The 24,121-nt window shown below is 46.5% G+C and overlaps 1 long non-coding RNA gene across 1 annotated transcript; it reads left to right on the forward strand.

The window, feature by feature from the left end:
* Positions 1-4,007: 4,007 nt before the first annotated feature.
* Positions 4,008-7,210, forward strand: LOC118248478 (uncharacterized). The gene is made up of 4 exons (XR_004778760.2): positions 4,008-4,096; positions 5,146-5,337; positions 6,492-6,591; positions 6,677-7,210. It is a non-coding gene; the product is annotated as an uncharacterized LOC118248478 (long non-coding RNA).
* Positions 7,211-24,121: the final 16,911 nt, after the last annotated feature.

Below are 24,121 nucleotides of genomic sequence, written 5' to 3' on the forward strand. Positions count from 1 at the left end.
AGATGACAATTTCATTAAATCTTACAGACAGAATCTGAATTTAACCCTTCTTCTTTATACTTTCAGTGCACATGGAGCGATGTATTTTGGTCACTATGCCACAAGACAAACAACACTCAAAATATGTGAAAGCACTAACGAGTTATGATGCATTTTGGACAAACAGTAATATTCTAGAAGATCCCAAGCACAATTACACCCAGAACTACCTAAGGTTCAAACACTCACCCAGGAGAGCAAGGAGCCAAAGCAGCACTGCTATTGCTAAGAGGACCTACGCAGTGCAAAGACCCAAAGCTGTTTCACAAACATTGATCCTTGACCCTACTTAGAATGCATATGATAAATATTTATCCTGCTTTTACCAGGCATGGAGACCTTAACGTATACAACACCACCACAAATCAATGCCAGAGCTGAGCCCGGAGTAGCGTGGTATGACCACAATGCTGCACACATCTCCTGTTTGATGCTCTGAGCCTTCCTCTGTCCTTGCCTGCCTCTTACGAGAGAGTCCAAAAGAGAAGCGCTTACTGTATCACTAGCCCAAGAGGCTAAAGCATGAAATGAGAACGTGAAATACGACAAAGCTTTTTGTATCACAATTAAATAACGATGCCCCTTAATAACATGCTGTATTACAACGGGAACTGCTGTCACTGTCACGGTGACACCATAGGATCCACATGAAAAGCACGCTGCACAGTGGCTACAGGGAAGGGATATTTGCAGTCCATTTCTGTGAAACATGATTATTTTGCATTATGCACCTCCCTGATCCAAACAAGCAAAGTACCTTTTTTGTTTAGGCAAAAAGAAATTAAAAAAATGACCAAAAAAAAAATCCAGAAACACTCGCTGTTGGTCCCCCACTCTACCAGTGCCCAGTTCTGATTTCCAGCTGTTTGACACCACTCCTTATCAAAATGCCCATAAATCACTGATCTTTCTGCGAAACTACCAGGGGCTGGGACGGAAGAGGATTTGAATGTGAGGAAAAAATGAAGCAGGACCACTGGGAAAGGAATATAAATAGTCAGGAGTTCTCCACTGAAACACACTCTTCAGAAAACATCAATAGCATGACATCCAGGATACCTCATGTGAAACAAACATTTATTGTCAGTAACTGATGGATTTGTCCTGGAATGCAAAACCCTGGAAAATCAGCCACCCAACAAGTCAAAAGCTCTACAAATCAAGGAGCAATCCTACTGTCCTAGCGTCTGGCTGCCCACCTGGCAGATGCTCACTGAAGCCATTTATCAGTTATCCACACATTTATCCATTCCACTGCTGCTATTTAAATAGTTCAGCTGCGTATCTCCAAAAGAAATCACATCCATCAACAGTTACTGGGGTCTCACAAACCGTTAGTTACTCTGATACAAAGAAGTCAGAGTTTTTCTGGGAAGATTTCATGAACTCGCACCTTTAAAACTTCCCTTAAAAGAGAGAAAAAGCAGTTTTTACACAACTTCATACATCCACAGCCACACATTTCCAAATTTTACGCTCTAAAATCAGAGAGAATCAAAAGCCAATCATGCTCGAGGTACCGAAGCAACAGGACCCCAAGGAAAGCTTCCTCAACTCAAGTACTTCTCACGCTGCAGGATTTTTTTTTCCTGGTACCTCCCAACCCGATCTATCTTCGCCCAGTAAACGCCCCAGCTCAGGGCTGGAGACCACCAGGCTTACCAGCGGGAGGTTCTCGTTCCTGCGTAAAGCCGTGCCACGTATTTAGCATCGCTCTTTATAGGAGCCTGACATGACATTAGCAGAGCTCCGCAAAGGAAATAATCTCTCCTTTTCAAAGCCAGCCAAGTCACTCGGACCTCGCGCGTTAGCAGCTGGAGGGAAGCAAAGGGAATGTGCAAACAGCACTTTCTGTTTCATTATTTTGGTTTTAATCCTCATAGCAAAGAGCAATATTAAAGGAACGGTACAATGGAACAGATCTGCCATATATTAGCACTGTGTGTACCAGGGCACATAACGAAGCAGTTGCAAGCAAAAAAAAAAATAATAATAAGTTGGGATTGAGTAAATTAGTATAATCATCTCGGAGGGCTTCCACATAGCTAAATTCAAATGAAGAAAATTTAACCAGGTTTTTCTTCCTGCAATCCAAAAGTTAGCTTGTGCTGCTAAATACATAATGAGAAGGAAAGACGAAAATAAAGCTTACCAACCCCAGCCACCCCCACCCCTCACAGTGCCATTGATTTGCATGGCAGGAACAGCTCCTGCTTGGCATGCTTAACTGACGCCACGCTTTGTGGAAAGAAACGGGAAAGTTCCTCTGTTTTGGACCACTGAAAGTTTGAATATCCAGACTTGTGTCTGCTTACTTTATTCTGACCCACTGATCACCAAAAATACCCCAGTAGAAATATCCTACAATAGACCACAGCACAACAGAGATCTGAAGAGGTATAGGAAACAGAACACCCTAGATGAGCAATTTGAAGAAACAGATCTTCCCCAAACATCAGAAACACACTGTAACTTCTTCAAAATACTTTATTTCATCTCTTTCCTGCCTCCTAAAAATCGACGATACATGGCCAGGTTAATTCAGGATTAATCTGTGTTTCAGTTTCCTTACCCAGCTGAACATGCAGCTGCAAAGCCGTCAACCCAGCAAGAGCAGGCAGCAAGGTTCAGGAGCAGCTCTTCCAACATCAGCAAGCATCTGCACCAAATCAAGGTGATCCTATAACAGTGCTAGAGACAGAAGCCACTCCGACTTGCCATGCTACATTTCAAACTGTTAAATTCAGGACCTCCCTTCATTTTTTCCCAAGAACATTCCTCATTTTGATGCCATCTTCCAGAGCACTTGCCACTTTCCCCAGCATAGCTTTAGCTACTTATTTTCAAGGACTTACCATTCATTGATCGTGCAATTAATTCATCAATGAAAATACTGAATAGGAACGAGCCAGGAAAAACATCAAGAACTGCAGTTGAAATGCCTTCCAAATGTGCTGCGTACTTCCTTAGCTTACCCCAAGATCGCAAACCCCACTGACAAGACACAGTCATAACACCATCACTTCTAGATCACTCACCCTTTCAAAGACTAATTCAATGGGTTTGAAATTGTTTCTCGACAAAAGTCACACTTGGATATTTTCTTAACTCATTTCCATTAGTTACAAAGAGTTTGTTCTGAATTCTTGCATTTTTGTGCTTTTATCACCTGCTGCTCGTGGTGAAACAAGCATACAAAACACAAACACAATTAATGAATAACTGGACAAGCAACATTTCATATTTCAGACAAACATGAATTCGATCATCTGTATACAACACTGCTTTTTGATTCAGATGCAGAAAAATCCCCACCCTAGAAACCCCAGGCACGTGTGCTGAATAACTGCACCCAGAGCATCTACGACTGAAATCCTTTTGCTGGAGGTTTCTTCACTGCTGCAAAACTTGCGTTGTGTACTAAGAGACCCTTGTTCACATTTATCCATTAGTTTACGTTCAAGTTTTATTTGGCAAGACCTGTAAATGCTCTAAGCTGTCACAGATCATACCTGATTCTAGCTTTCCACAGCTTTTTCCCTCGCCTAGGGAGCCTCAGGGAGGGAGGTGTGAGCACAGCACCAGACCCAGCCATGCCCAAGGATTAAAAAAAAATCGGTTTTGCTATGACACGAAGAACACAGGGCACGCTGTCTCACACCTGCCCTGCTCCTTCCAGGGTGTAGTTATCAGCTGGTAACGGACAGTCAAGGAAAAGCAAAGCAGCTGCCATGCAAAAGCGCTTCAAGGGCTGCATGCAAAGGCAGAACTCCGTGAATGCTACAGAAACACGGCTACTCCATCGTAACCCAACAATTTGTCGTGGCTTTACAGTCCGTATCAAACCTGCTTCGTGTGTCAGAATACTAAGTATAAATCAGTCTCGCTCCTCATTCAAATGCAGAATAGGTTTTTACAGAGTTGTTCTTGGCCAGAAGCCCGGTACCACAAGCTGTATGAAAATTGTCAGCGTTTCCGCGCAGCTACGGAAATCAACAGCAAGATTCCCGCTGTCTGCAAATGATCCGGTACTAGAGGTTCATCTGTGAGCATACCTGTAAGTAATACTGATTTCGAGAATAGGATTTGAAGAATGTAACAATGATTTGGCGTTGTCAGGTATGATAAGGTACAGCCAAAACAGTTTGTGTTAGTTTCCTTGATAAGGACTGGTATGCCAGCAGTACTTCTCAGGCCCATGCCATTCCCTTCTGGCCTGAAGGCAACGTCAACCAGCACACATCTCCAATACAAGGCAAAACTCACAACACGGTGAGCTGTCAGGGTGTGCCAAATGTCTTCCAGGGAGATAATCTGTGTATTTACACAATAGGCACTGACATTGCAACGGCTGCTAGCACAGCATTGTGAATCTTTTAAAAATAATAGTTCACAGGCAAGGTTATAACATCTTTATGGATTGTCCCAAAAGGACAGGGCAAAATTAGTCAATTTCTGCCTATTTTTTGCCCAGTTTCCTACAAAAGTAAGGCTTCCAAGGCTCACAGCACGTGCTCTGTTCCCTGTCACACCTCAACCATGCACACTGTAAGGCACTCAAAGCTGATTGCTGTAAAGCACCTTGACGCCTGAAGCAGCAGCTTTATTTGTGTCATCAAAGCATAGCTGTGGTTGCAAGGGATCTCTGGAGGTCACCGGGTCCAACCTCCTGCTGGAAGCAGCACGGACTTCAAGGCCAGATCTAGACACGGTCAAGTGAACCCAGCCTCCTCTGCCTCTCTTCACGCACCACATGCTCCAGCCCCGACTGTCCTGGAGGCCTCCAGGGAACTCGGGCGGCTCTGTTCACCTCTCCTGTGGTGGCAGCATAGGTGACAGGACCTGGTGTGGCCAAGAAGAGGGACCACACAGGTGCCTCCAGCTGCTACTTACACTTTACTTACTCTTTAACAGAGCCCAGCAAGCGGCAGACCTGCATCACTGCTAAGAGCACACCGCCAGCCCCTGTTCACCTTACTGTCCGCCAGGTCCTCAGGCTCCTCTCTGAAGGGTCTCCAGCATGGGGATTTTCCTACTCAGCGAGAAAGACTCCGCATTTTTCATTCCTAAAAAACTCATGAGATTCCTCTTGGACTATTCCCCCAGCTCAGCCAGGACCCCGGAATGGCATCCACGTCCTCCAGCACATCATGCACTCCTCCAACTTGCTGTCATCCACAAACTCGATGTGAGTGTGCTCACCCCATCCACCTAGTTCATCAGTGGTGACACTACACAGCACCAGGCCAGGGACTGGCCCGAGGAACACCACCAGTTGGGGTCTGAAGAGGTTACCAGGTTAGTTGTTCCTCAGGTTCCCCCTTCCTGCCCTTCTTGCAAGAGGGTAGCATCACCCTTTTTCCAGATATCGCAGATATCTCCCAGTCACCGCAGCTCTTCAGAGACGACAGAGGCCAGTTTGTGCCATCAGCACCCACCCATCCCCACGGACTTACAGCCGGCTGGCTCCCCCAGGGGGTCACTGTCATGAGCCGCCCCTGCCCCAAGCACTGCCTCTCGCCCACAAGCCCTTTGACCAGGCACTGAAGCTAAAGAAGATTTACATGAAACTATGATGTTATCCCACTTCTTTGGCACTGAACTGCCCTATTAATTCAAAACTAATTATTTTGGATTTACAGTTGCAAGAACACACCGAGTTCCTGACATCTGTTAACACCACTACAGCCTCTACAGCAATCTAACAGCGAATAATTAGAATGAACTTTCCTCCAAGCATCAAGCTCTTCCACATTTTGTCTTTATTTGAATTAAATAGAGTTTAAGCATCTACCTGAGATTTCAGAACTGCTTGTTTCTCGTACAGTAGTTAATCCATCTTAGCGCCATTCCTGTGAAAAAAAACCCCTTAATTGCTTACTATCCAAATTTTAACTCCAGCATGAACACTTAGCAGTGTTCCTGAATGCTTTTAAGTAATGAGGTCAACAACTTCTTTATACTCACTGCTTTGCATCAGTAAAAATGCCATGCATATCTCTGAGTTTTAGATTTTTGCGTAGATAATGCTTTCAAGAGCTGTAACCTGTATTCCATTATCTGTCATCTGAGTTTTAAGAAAATGCTCGTTCCTTTATCGCTTCCATACTAAATTACCATTGAAGTAAAAGGTACCATGTCAGATGTACCCTAATATGATGTTTCTACTTAAGTTAAAAAAGCAAAAAATAAGTATTTCTGACAATCAATGATGGACTTTACAGACCGTAGGCACTAATACACAGTGCGTAAGAGCAAGAACCACAACCTTGATCCGACTGGATCTCAGTTGCAATACATATGTTTAACTAAACTGAGGATAAAAACTTTGCTTAAATCATCCTCACAATCAAAAACAAACTAAAACCAAACTGTTTTCATTGATAAAACAATAGCATAAACAGTAAAGAGTAGCGCTATGGTGTTGACAGAATTTTCTCTCATTCTTACAGTCCAATGCCAGCAGTTCCGTAACATCTTTAAATTATCATAAACTGGCACTTCAGCAGCAAGATACAGTCCCAGTTTCTCTTCAGCAAGCAAAAACTTGAGGTAAGAGTTGTCTACATGTTTCTTAAGACAGTTTTGAATGCAGTTAACAGCCCACTGCCTAACTGCATTGATTTTTATCTATCAGAACAGACAGCACTGACAAGAAGCAACCAGGACACAGCAGCACATTACTTCTTTTGGTGTAGACTTCCTGATTTATATGCCACTCACAAAATCACAGCCCTAGGAATTACACCTTACAATCATGGGTCTTCAGCATTAGTCTCTCTTTGTCACTTGACAGTATAGATAAAATAATCTCTTGCAACAAAAACATGCAATAAAGGTGTAAGAGCAACCATGCTGGGACAACCAGAAGATCCAGCTGCCCTCCTGCCTACCTGCACCTGCATCCCCTCGACCCACAACAGAGGTAGCGTTCTGGTAACAGGCTTGACTCGGCTCCATCTGGTATTCCCAGGCCTGAGCTCTGGTTGTCAGAGCAGCAATTAAACCTCAGAGCTAAACAAACGCAGAGAAGGAAGCACTGGCCACCGTGAAACAACAAAACATGAAACCCAAAACGGATCAAACTGAACTGAGCTATGATGAATACCATGAAGATAAAATAAGAAGTAGGAGGCAAGTTCCCTGGTCTGTACCATCACATACAACCGAGTACCACAAATTTAACTACGAGACTTGTCCATCTGCAAATCAGCATGCAGATGAACTTCATTTCTAATAAATATATACAAAAACACACCATCGCACAAAAAACTTCTCTTCAGTTGTTTCCTGAAAACACAGGGTGAAGGTCCTTCACCAAAAGGCTTTCAGACACCAAATTAAGACTACACCATCTGAACCCCTGTGTTCACGTGTTTGTTGGCGCTGGACTTGCTTTGGATGTGCCATACTTACTCATATGACTGCCTCCATTCTTTATTTTAGTTTCTATTAATTTTTGTGATAAGATGGGAAGCTGTACCAATCCGTGGTTCTTCCCAAAGAACACTGACGGTTGGACCAGGTGATCTTGGAGGTCTTTTCCAACCTTAATGATTCGGTCTGCAAAAATCGCTCTGACACCTACCACGGGTTGTCATTTGGTGGTGGCACCTCGGAGGTCCTTCAGAGCTCCATGGTGAAGCTCTGGAGTGATCACCGTGAGATCCTTGCAGCTTTACATTAGTGTTGAGCTTTTATACCTTTCCTAGTACACGTATTGGGACATGACACCCACGAACATCTCCAGCCCCAAGCATCCAACATCAGCTGCCCGAGCACCCAGCACAAAGCTGCCTCCCAACAGCCTGGGAAACTGGGGACACGTGCAGGTGTCGCAAGCCCTTTCTGCTTCTGCAAAGCACCGAGCAGACAGCGGGACAGGGAACTGCAGGTGCCACAAACATGCAACACCACGGGCAGCTTCCCAAAGCTCCCACGAGGTGCAAGTTTAGGAAGATGCCGGTCCCAGAGGGTGGGACACGGCGGATCTCCAGAGCTCCCCCCTCGCCCCCAGTGCTGCGGCACAAACACAGCAAAGTCCCCGAGCCCCCCTCCTCCAGGGGAAGCAGGGGAGAAGGATCAGGCCCCCCACAGCCCTCTAAGCCCAGGGGGAGGAGGAGAGGTGCCCTGCGGGGGCCGCGTCCCCCATCCCCTCTGCGGGGCACGGCGAGCAGCCAGCCAGCCCCAGACCACCCCCGTCCCTCGCGGAGCACCACAAACACCACCGAAACCAGCCCAAATCCCACCCCAGACCCCTTCTTCCCCTTCCCCACACCCCCCTACAGCCCGGTGTGGGTACTCACGGGGACCCTCTGCTCCTGCTCCTGCTCCTCCTCCTCCTCCTCATCTTCCTCCTCCTCCTGCTGCCTCCGCTCTTCCTCCCAGCGCGGCCCCGCCGCCATGGCCGCCCCCCCCCCCTTAGCCCCGTCGCTAGGGGCTCGCCCCCCCTCCCCTCCCCGCGCATGCGCGGCCAGCGGCGGTAACCGTTGGGAGGGCGCCATGGCGGTGCCCGGATGGGAGGGGGGGAAATGGTGGAGTCGTGTCATGGCCGCCGTCAGGCCTGAGTGTTACTAAGCACCATTCCCTGTCGCTCCTGCCCTCCCTTGGGGTGTCACGGAGGAAGGCAGAGCCTCACGTTTCACCTAACGCAGCCACAGTGCTGTCGCTGCCAGTGCCCAGCATGATATGTGATGTTTCTGCTGCTTTAGTAAGGGAGGAATGTCCCCACGAAAGCAGGGTGCTGTGCTTGCTCGGCTTACCCTTCCTCTAAAGCACCAGGAGCAGCAAAAGCTGCGGGTCACTGAGGTGACACAGCGCTGACAAACCTTCCTTCAGTGCCATGGAGGAGTCTGGGCGTCGCTGGCTGAAGCTTGGCAACCCTGTGTGCCACAGGCAATCCATGTGCAGAGCTCAATTTAATCTTCATAAACTTACCGAGCTCCTTCTCAAAAGCAATTAAGCTTTTCTGGTGATGGGATAAGCAATACATCCAGCCGTCCGTTTGGATATAGATTCAGACTGTCCACCTCGCTGGGTATTAGACAATAAATAACTACGCCAGTTTTCGTTCCCTGCTAAGCAGAGGGAAGCTGAGATAGGCTGAAAAAATAAAGGCGCTCCCGTGACATTTTCTGTTTCCCAAGTTATTTATTCTCCTCACAGCAGTTATCTGCCACGTATCCAGTGTAACATCTCCCAAAGGGCAGTATATGCTCATTTTTGTCTCTGTTGATTCTGCAGCCAATTGGGCATTATTTTTCGGTACTGGATAAATCAGAACAGTCAAATACATCAAGGAAAACATTCCTTAAAATAATTAAAATGCTGACAAAAAAATGCAGCTTTATATCCGAACCCATCGCCTAATACAAATGAAATTAAATTTGCTGCTCTCAGCCCATCCTAGTCCTTGCTTATGCACATCCCCAAAACCATCACCTAGTAATTTACAAGTGAAACTTAAGAAAAAAAAAAAAAAAAGTATAAGGGTGTGTGCCTGGGAAAACTGAATGAGGAAGATAAGAGGCGGCAACAAAAAAGTAAATACCTCTGCAGGAAGCAGACTCCATTCTTGCTTTTACTGCGAAATACAAGGAATAGCCTGTTTGATTTCAGTGCCATTTTTCCCTAATTACAGTGGTACAGGGGGGAGCAGAATTTAGCCCGTACGTTGTAGTGCTAATAACAGTTCCAAATGTCATCTGTGAGAAAGCTTGCCATTTGCTTTTCTCAGCTGCAAATGACTGAAGGGCTTCTCTTGTCATACAATACAGAAATTCTGTCATACCCTTTATTTTTAGAAGAGCAATTCACAGGCAGAGAGGGGAGGAGGAAGGGTTTTCTGAATGTTTATCACTTACACATCATACAGGAAGCTGTTCAAATTCTTTATTAATTTTCTAACAATATTCAGAGACTTACTCAGTCTGAGATGTAATATGCTAAAATCCTTTTCAATAAAATGTCACTTGAAATGAAAATCAGAGAGGAATTAAAAACAGGCCATCACTGTGAAAGATTATTAGAGAGCCAGGCCTGACCAGCCCTGCCTGGCTTGGCTTTCCCCAAAACTATGTAAATTCCAAGGGCTTTTAAAGGTGAAGTGTATTAACACATAGCAATTAAATAATGTGCTATTTCCAAAGCAGAATATAAAACATAGGCATCCCTTGTAACTGCAGATACCTTGCAAAAAGAAATATTTAAAAATCAGGTCCTGACTTGTGCTAGTGATGTTCATTACAAAGCTTTTGGCATAGGGATTGTTTCTATCTCATGCAAAAGCACCCAAGCATATGGGGACTCTACATGTGGCCTTAGTGGAAATGTTTAATAAAAACAGGTACATAGTACTGTGAATGAATTATGACCTGTTAAATAAGAGTCTCTGTCCTTACTACAGCTGGTGATACCAGGCAACCTGAGATGATAGAGAGAAAAGTAATCTATGAATGGCTGTGATAGCCTCAGATACTGCGCTTTTTGACAGTCCTCTTGTCACACCGACAAAATAGGAAATTGTTTTTCAAGTATTTTGCCAAAGATCTAATTGAGTTTTCAGGCTGTAGAATTTGGATGCACTGAGGTATTTGGAAAGTCAACATCACTGGGAGCCAGTCAACAGGATTCTTCAGCTGGACTAGAAAATCTCAGCTCTTTTAGTGTTTGTGTTTGTGAACACTTAACAGAGCTTGCCCTGCTCTGTCTTTTCCTGGTTTGTGATTTAAAAAATGCATTTGGTTTAGTCTTGGTTAAAAAAATAAAAATAAAAACAATATAAATAAAAAAAAAAGTGAGGGAAAAGCAGGTGAGTGGTGAATGGCAACAGATAAAGTGTGTCAGTGGGCAGAAGGGTGGGCAGCAAAGAGAAAAAAGTGCTCATGCTCAGGAAGACTTGATTAGGTAGGTGACACAATTAGTGAAAGGACAGTGGGAGTGCTCCGTTAAAAGAAAAGCTGCAATGTGTATGTATTAGTGCAAGCTAGGAAGTTCAAACTAGGGATGCAAGACATGAAACCAGGTATTAGGATAACAATAACAGTGAGTTAGAACTCACGACTAGAGCAGAGGCACCAAAGAATAAGTGCTGTTTGGGAAATAAGAAGATAAATGAATGGGAGGCTGTGCTACATGCCCGGGTTTACTAGACTGCAGGTATAGCATAGGAGCTGGAACACACAGAAAAGAACTGGAGTAGGGCAATGGGATTTTGAGGAAAGCTGTTAAAAGGTTTTTCTCTTTGCTGTCTGCAGTAGTGCTAACTATCTGCCATGATTACTGAAATCCTGTTGGAGAAAGCCAGAGGGTTTATTAACCGATTCTGTCTAAGTTATATGGAGGGATAAACAGAATCTGGGCTTGGCTGCTGTCTTCCATCTCAAAAGAGCAAACCGGGATTAAACCAAGAGAGCTACTTAAGGACATGAAATGACCTGAGGAACTTGGGTGCCTGGGGTAGCTAACCATCCAAGTTAGGTGCTCTGGTAAGATGCCCGAAATTAGCTTAAATAGAGTCAAGCTCTGGGGACCTGAGCATAGAGAAAGCTTGAAACTTCTGTCAATGATACATGACTTGTTTAAAATTTATGTCCCCTGTTAGAGGGGAAACTGCATCAAAAGTCTCTGGACCTGGGTGGAAAACAACCTCAGAGTGGATACTGTGAATAATCAGGGGCTCAGAAACAGGGATCAGGAGGACTCATCACCAAGAAAGCTTTATCCAAGGGATGACAAAGCTTAGGATGCAATTACAAGCATGAAAGGGTAAGCTGGGATAAGAACAAGAGCCCCAGCACCTTCCTCCCAAAGAGTGGGTGATGCTGAGCCCTGATTTCAAGCAAAAGGAGAATCTCATAGCCAACCTTTCCCCAGTGACCCAGAGCAGGCTGGTGTGCTGTTTATTGGCATCCCCTCCGACAACAGACAGTGCAACTCCAGCAACTATCACAGCCACAGATTGAGGACTTGTGTCTTGACTCACATGTTATGCAATCCTTCTCCTCACCAGGAAGCTCGAAAGAACCTATTAAATCTGCCCACACAGCGTCTCTAATGCCTGAGCTGAAAGTGTTAGAAAATTATGATAGATTTATGGAGCCCTTCTCCAGTTTTCAGACAAATTAGGGGAAAGTTCCTTCAGAAAAATGTTCGGCTAATTATGGATTTTCCAGCTGAGATAATGTTTGGAGGTCTAACTTTTTCTTTAATTAAATCAGAGGTTTACGACTGAACGCTTACATTTCTGGTGGGAGTCTGTAGGGAGTAGCCTTTGAATTGGTAAATCAGCTGCCTGAATAAACCACATGTCAAGCTAAAATGTTACATTCCTTGAGTTATGTGCTAAGTTTAAAAAAAAAAAAAAAAAAGAAAAAAAAAGGTGAATTTAATGGGGATGAAAAATGGCAAACTGACAATGCTTGGAAACTGAAGTCTTCCTTCTACCTGCTGGGTTAGAATAGCACCTGCAGGACTTTCTGCCTGTGCCACCCCATCGGTGTGCTTCAGCTCCAGTGGCAGAGGCCCTTGGGATTGTTTGCACTCCATCACCCGTTCAGACCTTGCTTTCTGCGTTGTCTAGGGCTGTCAAAAATACATTAACTTCTGCTAGCTGTCTTGGTGGCTTTCGAATGCTTCAAACCTGCTTGTGCCAGGCCTACCTGGTTCTTCAGACGAATCTCCCTGATAAACTGGCGGTAGTGTAAGGGCTCTGAGGCTGTGCTTGTGGAAGCTGAAGCATCTGTTTTGTGTTTGAAATGTGGAGAAGTCTAAAAGTTTTCAATCTGTCTTCAGTAGCGCACTCCCAAGTCCTTCTACCACAAGAATGCCATCATGCCTTGGCATCCAAGCTGTCTGAATTACAGGCCAAGAGTAAACAAAACACCTGAGTTTAAGTCCCTACATGGGGGTTTCTACATATGGATTGTGTTTAAAACCCTCTGCAGTCAGTGACAATGCAGGACAGGATCCCATTGCCTAAATATAGGACCTAGTTCAACCTGAGGTCCTTGCACATCCCCTTGGAGCTGGTGGGGGAAGGCCCTCACCCGCCTGCAGGAGCGATTCTGGAGATGCAGTCAGCTACTGAGACGTGGGTATCTGCTGTAGGGTCAGCTGAATCACTCCTACACCTCACAAGGCTCAACCCTTGTTACTTATCCACATCCAGTGCCACCTGAGAAGTGGCAGAGTACCCAGGATTTCTGTGTGGGGCCCATAAATCTGACACCAGCCCTGTGGGAGACCTGTGCCCCTGTGGAAATGGGCACGCGATACGCCGCTGGGCATCTCAAGTAGCACTGGGTGCCTGTGTTGGGCAAGGGGCCTGATCCTCAGATTTTTAATGAGTGTAAAGGGAGCTTAGACACCCAACTCAGATGCAGACATTCCTGTATTCGCATGCTCCTGTCTGAGGAGCCCCAGCAACACTTGGTCGACTTGCACACTCCCAAGAGGAGCCACTCACTCACCCAACACTCTCCAGACACTTTTCCTCTGAAGGCCTTCTGAAGCAGCCTGCCCCTTTCAGGTCTGACTGTAAACCCACAGACAGATTTTCTCTGCCCTCCAGATGACCGCTATTGACGAATTCTCTTCAGTGCTCAGCCCTCTCATCTCCAACCCACCTCCACTCTTCCCTCTTTTCTACCTTTGCCTCTTTTTCCCTTCTTCCCCACTGCAGGGCTGCCCAGTTCTCTGCTCCTGTGCTCAGCTGCAGGCTGTTGGGGCGGAGAGGCAGCATGGCACTCATCTCAAGCTATATTCCTACAGGATCGGCTTCTAATCGGAGCTCAGGAGTGTCAGCTTCCTTTGTAGTCTGTGGGGAAAAATCATGCTCTTTTAGGGCATGAGTCAGCTGATCTGTTTTAAACATCTATTTTAGGATGAGATGAAGCGTGCCCTCAAAGTTTCTTTTCTTCTGTGTTGTCTTTAAAGGGAGCCCAGGGTGTCTTGCTCAAATAGAGATATCTGTAGTATGAAAGCCTATCTTTGGTCTGATGAATCCCAACATTAAAGAGCAAGGGTGACTTCATTCATTAGATATTCATTATTTTGAGTGGATTCACTCAGTCTCAAGTTCTGCTACCTGGCTGATGCAGTATTAGACTCTTGCACTGATAACTCCTTAAAGTTCCCTATCTTCTCAGCTCTGCTTCTCAGAAGATCTTGCCTAATACTTCCATGAGTTTATGGACAAAATATAGTGTGATCGCTCCCTACATCTGTGCTTCCCTGACCTCCGTCTGCCTTTCATTCTTCTCCTCCATGGCCACCAATGCACGAGTTTCTTGATCTTCCACATTTGCTTCGAGTATCTCACACTGTCTCCTGATCTCCTTTGCTCTCACTTTCATCCCTTCCCCTACTTGCCTCCTTACACCCTCATTCCTGACTGCATACTTCTGCTCACAGTACAATCACGCTTTAAGCCCTACCATCTCCAAAACCTCCCGCTCCAAAGCCCATTTGCCACCTCCATTCCTGTCCCATCTTTCTTTCTCTCTCCACCTCAAAGCTCATTGAGCACACAGTTGCTGCCACAGAATCGTAGAAACACTTAGGGTTGGAAAGGACTTTGGGAAGTCATTTAGCAGATCCAACTAGATCAAGTTGCTTAGGGCTTTGTCCAGGCAAGTTCTGAATACCTCCAAGGACAGAGATACCAAATTTATTTGGATTCTTCCAGTGTCCATCCTTTCAATACCTAAGATGTGCTCATTCCAGAGTCCCTCACGACTTCTATAGGGTTAAATCTCAAAAACAATCTTTCATCCTCACCGTCCCTGAGCAGTTAGTTCCAGAAGTTACAGTGAACTTCTTCTTGAAGTCTTGTGTTTCTCTGGCATCCTCCTATTTCTCCAGTGGATGATTCAGTATGTACTTCAGAGAATTTCTCTTCTTGCTCTCAGGGTCTCTGCATAGGTCTCACAGGGCTCCATATGCTGCATATGACAGCCCTCACCTTGACTTGGGTCTCCTCCCTGGACCCCTGCTCAAGCTGTCTAAGTGTCTCTGACATTTTCCACCTGAAGGCTCAGAGATGCACTCCCACACCCAGTCATCTCACAGCCTAAATGCTGTGCTGTCCTCTTCTCTGGGCTTCACAGCCTGACGCCCCCTTACTTACTCAAGAGGTAGCTGCAAAACGAAACATTTTTTTCCAGTTGCCCTATTTGCTGTGTCCTTTGGCTTTCTGCTCTCTGTTGCCTCCAACTCGAGCGCTTGCTTCATTTTCAAGGTCCTTTCTACTTACTGCCAGGCATCCCCATCTTTCATCAGCATCAGGAAGCCAGCTTTCTTTTTCTCTCATCAGGAGCCAGCCGGCACTACCTCTGTGCAGGTGTGCAACCTCCATGCTGGTGTGCAACATCTGTACTGGTGTGCAACCTCCATGCTGGTGTGCATCATCCGTGCTGGTGTGCAACCTCCCTGCTGGTGTGCATCATCCGTGCTGGTGTGCAGCCTCCATCCTGCTGTGCAACCTCTGTGCCAGTGTGCAGACAAACACCTTCAAGCCCTTCCCCATGCCACTGCCCCCGTTTTGCTGCGATTCCTGCAGAAAGCTCTCTAGCAGACTAACTGGGGTGCTGAGCTGACTTCCCGTCATGCTGGCTGACATTGTATCATTGTTTTCTTGCTTTCCTCCATCTGTCTGTTTCCATCTGTTATATCTTGCCTTATCCTTAGACCGTAGCCTTTGAGAGGCAGACTGTCTTTTTGATTGCTGTGCTTGTGCAGCACATGGTACAGTGTGGCCCTGGTGTGTGAGCAGGGCTGAAAGGCAATTTAATGATAAATATACAATAAAATAACAGTAGCACACTCACAGCAATGGGCACCCAGCCTTCCACTCTCACGAGAAAGAAAAAAAGGCCTTAAATTTGTACAAGACTTTACCTCTGTTCCCCAAATCCTCTTCCGGGGTAATGGGAAACTACCTCCTTTTTAACTCTCTGATTGTCCTTACATTACTTATAATTATCAGCCTCCAAAGTAAGACTAATAACACGGAACTGTAGTTCATTTTCAGACTTGGCTAAGAAAAGGCTGTAAGCAGACTGAGCAATTTCAATTCAAAGCAAATTAAGGATTTAAATTTAGCATGGCAACCAAAATCCTACAAATCATAAACCGTCGCCCCATGTTAAATGCACAATCATCTTCTTCTCATAGTCGGATGTTACACAGAATCTTTGCCATTTGGTTTCTGACCAGTCTAAAATCATCGCTGCAGTATTAGTCATGCAATGAACGTCTGGGAACTTACAATGCTTAACATTTTGTTTCCTTCTTACTTCATGGAAGGGTTTGGGTTGTTTTTTTTTTGAGTACTTTACTATTAAAGTACAGTATAATACTATTTTTGGATGGAAATCTTTAACATTAACAGAGTTTTTATGCTTTGCAAAAGTAAGAGACCTACGTGAGAAACTGTCTTATTTAAACGTTCATTCTTCATTCTTCAGTTTGATGTTGAGTAGCAGAAGCAGTAAGTGATTTTGCTCTTAAACACATTAATGAACTTGATTATTTTAGGAATCCAAGCTGCTGAGCAAGTTACCTATTTTAGAATGTAAGGGCATCATAAATTAAATGTAGCAATTAAATGTGTAGCAAAAAGCAGGTAATGTAATGAGAAGTTCTGACAGACGGGATGGTTGGGTGGAGGGAACAGTAGGAAAGCAACAGGCACAGGTATGTGTTTTAGTGGATCCAGTTGTCCCAGTTGGTCTTTCCCAGTACAGTCAAGGAGGAAACAGGATTTCCTAGAACACAAATTAGGAACATGTTATGTTATCTGTAGATGTTTTTCAAAAAGGTTCTGATTTTTTTAGTTTTAGTATATACTCCAGAGACTTTTCTAATTCTAGGTACCAAACCACTCCAAGGAAATCTAATAATAAAAAGGAATATTCCTGTCTTGTCGTTTGAAAACCTCCAGCCAGAAACAAAGGCCGGTTGTGCTAGGCGCTGGCCAAGTGCAGAAGGAAATGTTTGCTGTACAGGTGCACAGATGAAAGACTTAAGAAATAATTACCAAAGCTGCATTATGGTGGGGACAGTCATCGCGTTGGCTTTCGGGAGCACTGTGGTGGGGATGGTCACCGCTTTGGGAGCTTTGGCTCTTGAGAAGCCCCATGAACCACTTCTCCATCACCGTCTTACTGGAAGGAGCTGCCCCAGAGCTTCCATCACGAGGGCAATTGTGAGATTTTCCTGGTCATCCTCCAAATTCTTCCCGCATCTCCTCCAGGAGGTGGGACATGCGTGTGCTGGAGTGCACAGACTTTGTGTGTCCCACCTCCTGTAAACCTTCCCTGAGGACACGCACTGATCTGTAGCGCTGGCTTTGGCCTCTGCCCTCGGGCACAGAGACTTTATGTGATGGTGCCTTTAGCTCCCTAACATCCCGAGAAGGTAAGAGATAAAATTAGACTTTGCCCCACAGCAGTTTGCCAGTTCGAACAGAGAACAATTACTGCTGCGGAACAATAAACATTTCCCATTAGCGGGCTTCCTCTTCGCAGCCACTTGCTTAGCCAAAACTCCGAGCCTTGGTGCTGGAGATGACAACCAGGTCTCACCTACCCTCCGTTCTCAATCATCTGTGCCCGCTTCAGCCCACTGATGGGTTCTGGTTGGTTTTACGACGTGCTCACATCACTGCCTGCAAATAATTCGTGCCCCCGCTGGTGCAGCACTCATCATGGTGCCCATTTAACCAGTGCTGGGATGGCCAGCCCGGAGCTGGGGGGTGATAAAAGAAATGGGAGGTGAAACAAAATGAAAGATGATCGATTAATAAGTATAATTCCACTGATAATTCCATCTGCCGGTCTAACAGCTCGCTCATAATGTTTTTTAATAATAACTTGTGCTTACATAACATCTCCTATATGTGGCTTTCTAAGCACTCTGCAAGTATTAATTAAAGCCCAAAACAGCCGCGCGAGGCAGGTGGGAATTCACATTGAATACCGCTATCATCACTCCTTCATGCTGCAGACAGGGAAGCTGGCAGAGCTGGCCAAGGGCTCCCAGCACTGCGGGCAAAATTACATTTGCTCTGCACAAAGTTTCCCAGCACGGCTTCTCCCTCTGCAGCACGGCCAGAGCAAGGCTGGGTGCTCCATCCCCTCCGCACCTCCCTGCAGGGATTTATGGGAATGGATGGGATCCCCCAAGCCCCCTCTTTTCTGGGCTAAAAAAAAAAAAAAAAAAAAAAAAAAAAAAGCAGATCCCTTGATCATTTCGGTGGCCCTGCGCTGGACCCTTTCCAGTGCATTACTGTCTCTCTTAAAAAGCCAAGTCCTGTAAATTCTCACCTCCTCTCCTAGGGTTTCCTATGATTACTTAGAAATCATAATATGTAGTGTTATCTGGACCAATACTTTATTATTATTATATCATTATAACTATTATTATTTTAGTTACTATTCCTGGTGTATTTATTTGGGTCCTGGCCACAGTCCAACAAAGAAACGGGTCCCCTTGGGCTCCAAGCTGCAGAAACCCAACTCACAGGCATTTTATCTGTGCTGGAGGAAAACGGGCAGACAAGATGTACCCCGTTCTGCGAGTCTACCTGTGGATGCTACACGGCAGGCATCCAAGCTCCCATGTAGTCAACAGAGATCAGGCAATGGAGCCCAGGGGGTGATTCACCCCATCTAAAATGCTATTATTTGCTCTGCTTTATACATTTTGAGAAGACCAAGGGTGTGGGGGACCACAGACATAGAGCCTGTTTATACCAGCATAGAAGGTCAGCTGTTTATTAAAAGTTAATCAATTTTTATGTGCCCTCTGCAGTCTCCACTTGCTGAACCAAACATTTACAATGTGCTCCCCCTCTGTAAGCTGTAATTTTTAATCGCAAAGACAAAACGAAAACCCACAGTGCAGCTTTAGGAGGGGTCACACATCCATTTATCTTTCAGAGGGTCATCGGCACCTTGTTTACATCCCTGAAATCCCTGCACAGGATTGAGTGAACGTACAGCTCACCCCCACCTTCGTGGTGAATCACTTTTTGCTACTTCAACCCTTCAGTCTTTCTTCTCCCTTGCTCCTTTCAATGCTCCTTTCAATACAGAAACAAATGTAAACCAGCAATGGGCTCAAAGTGCATTTCATTCCCGTTCATGCCTCTTCAGCTGCTGGCATTTCACACACTTGCATTGTCGGAGCCTGTTACAAAGAAAGCACGATGTTGAGTTCTGTCTGGCAGGTCACCCCCGTGTGGGAGTTTATGAAATCTTACACTTGAGAAGTGTAAGATGTCCATACTAATTCCTTGAGACACCTCTGAGCCCGGCTTCCTTGGAAACAAGGCTGAGGTGATCGCATCCTGCCTGTGCCTGCATCTGTCTGTCTGCTCATCGTCCCGATTTTTAAGGAATAAAGTAATAACTGGCTGACAGCCATTGGGAAGCTTCAACCAAATGTTGTGAATTGCCCGACCACAGGAGGATTTTTACAGAGTCTGTTAATTAAAGCCTTATGAAACGCCAGGGGACCCAATTAAGAGCTACAGCTCTGTAGGACATCAGGCTTCACCGGCTCTGCTGATCACTGCCCACCTTGTTCACTTACATGGTTCATCACACCTTGTGGGCAAAGCTCACCACGCGTGGAGGCCTCGTATTCCTGGTGTTATACTCAAGAAAAACCTGAGTTAACTCGAGCTATCTGACAGGCAAACCCTGGCAGCAGAGGGTGCCCCACTCACTCTCATCTGGGAAAGAGTCCCTGCACCTTTGGAAAGACCATGCTCCAGCTCACGGCCTCCAAGCACAGAATGGGGCCCAAATGTGGCCACCCATATCCCCAGCAGCTATCCCAAATGGAGCTTGTACCAACCAGAACAAGCATTCAGCCTCTCAGGCAGCCCGCACAGTGAAAAAGTAGAGGTTGGAGGTCTTGGCGCACATGAGCCTGGTCTTGAGCCCTCTTTGGCATCTCCTGCAGAGGGCTTGGGGACCTGCCGTTGCCTGCAGAGCTGCCAGATCTCAGACAGCAGTGCCTGGTCGTGGTTTTAAGTTGAGAAATGCTGGGCTGAGGATGCAGGGCAACCCGTGTGAGGGCACTGATGTGTTGGACAAGTCACATTACTCTCTGAACTCGAACACCTGCTACCACCCTGTCCTGCCCATTACCTGCCCGTGTTGGCACTACCCTCCTCTTCCAGAGCCTTCCTTATTTACGAAGTTACCCTTCCCTTTCCATCCTCTTCTCAGCTTCTCTTCCACTGCATTACCCTTTCCCTATTTGGTTCTCGTTTCTCCTCGGTGTGCCCACGATATGCCAACACTAACTCCTTGATCTTTCGCAGTGACTAACGCTTCCGTTTTGCCAACCGTTGTGAATCACTCTGGCTGGTTCAGCACATATCCACGGAACTGGCACACACCATTATTCCTGGGCGCAAAGTTATATGAAGGAATTGCGTCCCCTCGGGTTGCTTTTCTAGTTGCCGTTTTTGGCTACAGGATCACCCGGAATGTGCATGCAAAAAATATGGTAGCCAGCGTGTTGTGGGTGTGTTACAGTTTTCAGTAATTTTATCAGCATGATTTCTGTATCTTTCCATCTGTGAAGCAAGATGCCCTTGGCTTATATATCTGTAATCCACTCTGCTAAGATTTTAGAAGCTCGGAAGTGGTCTCCTTCGACAATCCAGGAAACCCAAGTTCAAGATCTGTTGTCATGAGACAAAGTCCGCCTTGGCTGACCACCTATCTGTAGGAGACCCTGGCGTTCCACCTCCTCAGAAAGAGAAGGCACCTGCTTTTTGGGTTCATTCGCTACTGAGTTGGATCATAAAGGCTGAAATGTCCCTGCCTTTGGCCATGGGCAACCATCAGAAGCAAGAGGGAAGACTCCGCGTAGCGCGGACAAGTAGTGAGTGCACTTGTCTTGTAATATTTTGCCAATGACAGCCTTGTAGATATGGAAGCCAAACGTTTAACTAAAATGAAGTTTGCTTCAGGGATGCAAAGCTAAAGACACTGTTGCTGTAGGTAGCATATATGGTCCGTTGCCGGTTCCGACCGCTCCACTCGTTACGGCAGCCCAGCTTTTCCTGTTTCCAACGCCCAACTTCAGTTGCTCAGAACTTTTGCCAAACTGTAGTTGTTTGGACAAGAATTTTCTGGGACAAAAGTCTCCCTCCAGCTGAGATTTTGTGTAAAGTTTCAGATGAAACAGTTCTGTGGTTTTCAGGAATGAGGGGAAGAAAAAAATATGTCGTTTGGCCAGATTAAAAAGTGTTTTGGAGTGCCATAAAATGTGGGATGATCAGGGAGATACCTATCCCGGGAAAATCCACCTGAACGTGCTCAGGTGGAACCTTTGACAAATCTGGCTTTTCTCCTTGTGTTCAAGGAGGTTTATGGCAACTTCACAGGCATGATCTGGGAATGCTTTGCCCCGGGTGAGCTTATCTCAGCCCTCCACAGCTCCTGAAACTGAAGAGCACGTGCTCTGCTGCTGCTCCTGCAGTGCGCGGGACATGTTGGGAGTAGAGGAGCTCAGGAGGACTTTTTGGCCAGTGCCAAGGATGAAACAGGCAAGAGCTGACACGAATAGCAGGAGTCTGTCTGCCTCTGCCCAAGGCACCATAGAGGGGTGAGGTGTGTGTCTCTCATACAGGAGGAACAACGGGGTAGAGGAGGAAAGGAGACTGGGAGAAAGGAAACAGTTTTGACATAGGCTGGTGTCATCCTGGTTGCTTCTGGCATTCCCTGCTTGGGGCATCCTGTCCTCTGGTGTGCTGTGCGGGCTGCAGGTAGACGCTGCTTGTATTGCTGCAGGAAAGACCCCTGTGAATGGCAGAAAAATTGGAAGCAGTGATTACAAGCACTTAGTGTACGCATTGCATCATTTTCGTTCCAAATTATCCTATCTGACAAGTGCTAGGGATAATAACAAAGAGCTAATGAAAACATCCTGGCAAAGAGCACCACACGGTTTCAGCCGGTGCTTGGGGCTGAAGACCTCAGCTTTCGGTCTTCTCTGGAAGAGTAACTCAACCCCAGCCAAGTTTCATGAGTCAGGACTTCAGGCAGTGTCAGTTGGTTGACTCGAGCTCCAGACTTGGCCCTGTGATCCGATGGAAATCAAAATGCAATGGAAATCAAAATGCAATGCCTGTGTTTTGTGAAGCTAAACATGACAAAGGGGGAGCAAAACCTGACAATCGGAAGCAAACACTCAGGCGAGAGCCTGACATTTCCAAACCGGCGCAGCATTTTGTTTAACACATCAGCGAGGCATCGAATGGGATTAATCACCGCCCTCGGTGACTGCAGAGGAAGCTGGAGCTGCTTACAGCGAGGGGTCAGAATCGCCAGCGAGGACAAGGAGAAAGGGCAGAGCCACAGCTTCTGATGTCGGACACGTTCAAAGCGTTGCCTACGGATCGCTGTGGGAAAGTCGCGGCTGTGCCGACAAAGCGCAGCCTTGTTTCATCTCCTCGGAAAACCAGGCGTGTTTCTTCCCCTGAAATGTCCACGCTTCCAGCATGATGTGGTCTTTCAACCTTTTGCTATCACCGATTGAATCTGAATTCTGAAAGGAGAGGGAAAAAAAAGAAGAAAATGTCATGTGCAAGTGAAAGTAGCGAATATTAGCATGTGCTATGCCAAAGCTGGCTGCGTTTCAGAGGTAAGAGTAAATGCTTATGGTCGTGTTCAGCCCCTAAGGACAGTTGGGTTGTGCCTGGGGCAAACTGGGAGATGAATGTTTCCTGAAGAATAAGCTTTATTTACCTCATTGGGGGAGGAGGAAAGGAGAAATCAGACCAAAGAGTCAAGAAACAAACAAAACAGATACAACATGAAATGCCTCTGAGTAGAGCCTGAGATAGAGATGAAACCTCCCCGAAGTGCTGGCACCCTTAAAGCCAACATTGACGATCCCACTAGATGTTCCCACAGAAGCTCACCCCAGTCTCTCCAGTGGCAGCTCGTGCATGACCTTGGGAGGGGATGTGCACCTTGTAGGCCCTTTCCAAACACTTTTTGGGCAAGAATGATACATCTTGCAGCGTTCCTCTGCAGCAGACTGTTATTAAACTTAACCTGTTATTAATGTTATTTTATTAACATAAATGTTAAAAATGTTTAATTCACGTGCGCCCTGCAAGGAATGATTCTATGGAGTCCCAGACAGCCAGACCGGGTCACTCAGTGGCCATGGAGCACAGGGCCCCAGGGTCTGGGACCTCCAACCCCATGTCCCAGTGGCTGCTGAAGCTCCCCCAGGAGGAGCCCCCCAAGCTCTGGGCAGCCTGTGCCAGGGCTCCGGCACCCGCCCGGCCCAGCAGTGCTGCCTGAGGGGCAGGGGGAGCCGCCGGGGCTCCGGGCTGGGCCCGCGGCCTCTGGGCCTGGCCCTGGGCACTGCTGAGCAGAGCCTGGCTCCGGCCTCTCCGCACCTCACTGGAGGGCTTGGCGGACATGAGATCCCCCTGAGCAGCCCCCAGCACCTCCGTGCATGCCCCTCTGTAGGCAACCAGAGCACGGAGCGGGGGACAGAAGGAGGTTGCACTGCCAGGCCTCTTCCCAGCAGGGAGCCAAGGCATGGTCGAGGCACGAAACAAGCCCAGGCTCATTGTCAGAGACCAAAAGGTTGCAGCGGGGGTCAGGCTGCGACCTGCTAGGAGAGCTCGCTGGAGGTTTTTAGCCAGGATCCTAATCCACCACCTGACCATGAAGGTGGGGTCAGCGGCTCTGACTGCATCCTCCTCCCTGGACATTTCCTGGCCATACAGGAAAGGAATTTTCATTTTTAACAGGAAGGCATTGATCTGGGGGTGTTTCCTGGGCAGAGGTTTAAAGCTGTGGCAATGACGGAGGTGATCTAGCTTTAAAAACGTCTCCGCTCACCAGCATTGCTTTTTATTTTTATTTATCTATTACCCCACAATTCCTTGGAGCAGACTCAGCTCCTTCTGCTTATTTTTAGTTGCGAACTGGAGCAGCAAAGGAGAAATCGGTGCGAGCTGAGCATGCGTCTGTCATCGCTCGCTGTCACAACACCAGGGGTGCAGTGTCCATCCCGTGCCTTGCACCCGGTGCTG

The sequence above is a fragment of the Cygnus atratus genome, chromosome 4 (genome assembly GCF_013377495.2).
Source record: "Cygnus atratus isolate AKBS03 ecotype Queensland, Australia chromosome 4, CAtr_DNAZoo_HiC_assembly, whole genome shotgun sequence".
Classification (NCBI taxonomy): Eukaryota; Metazoa; Chordata; class Aves; order Anseriformes; family Anatidae; genus Cygnus; species Cygnus atratus.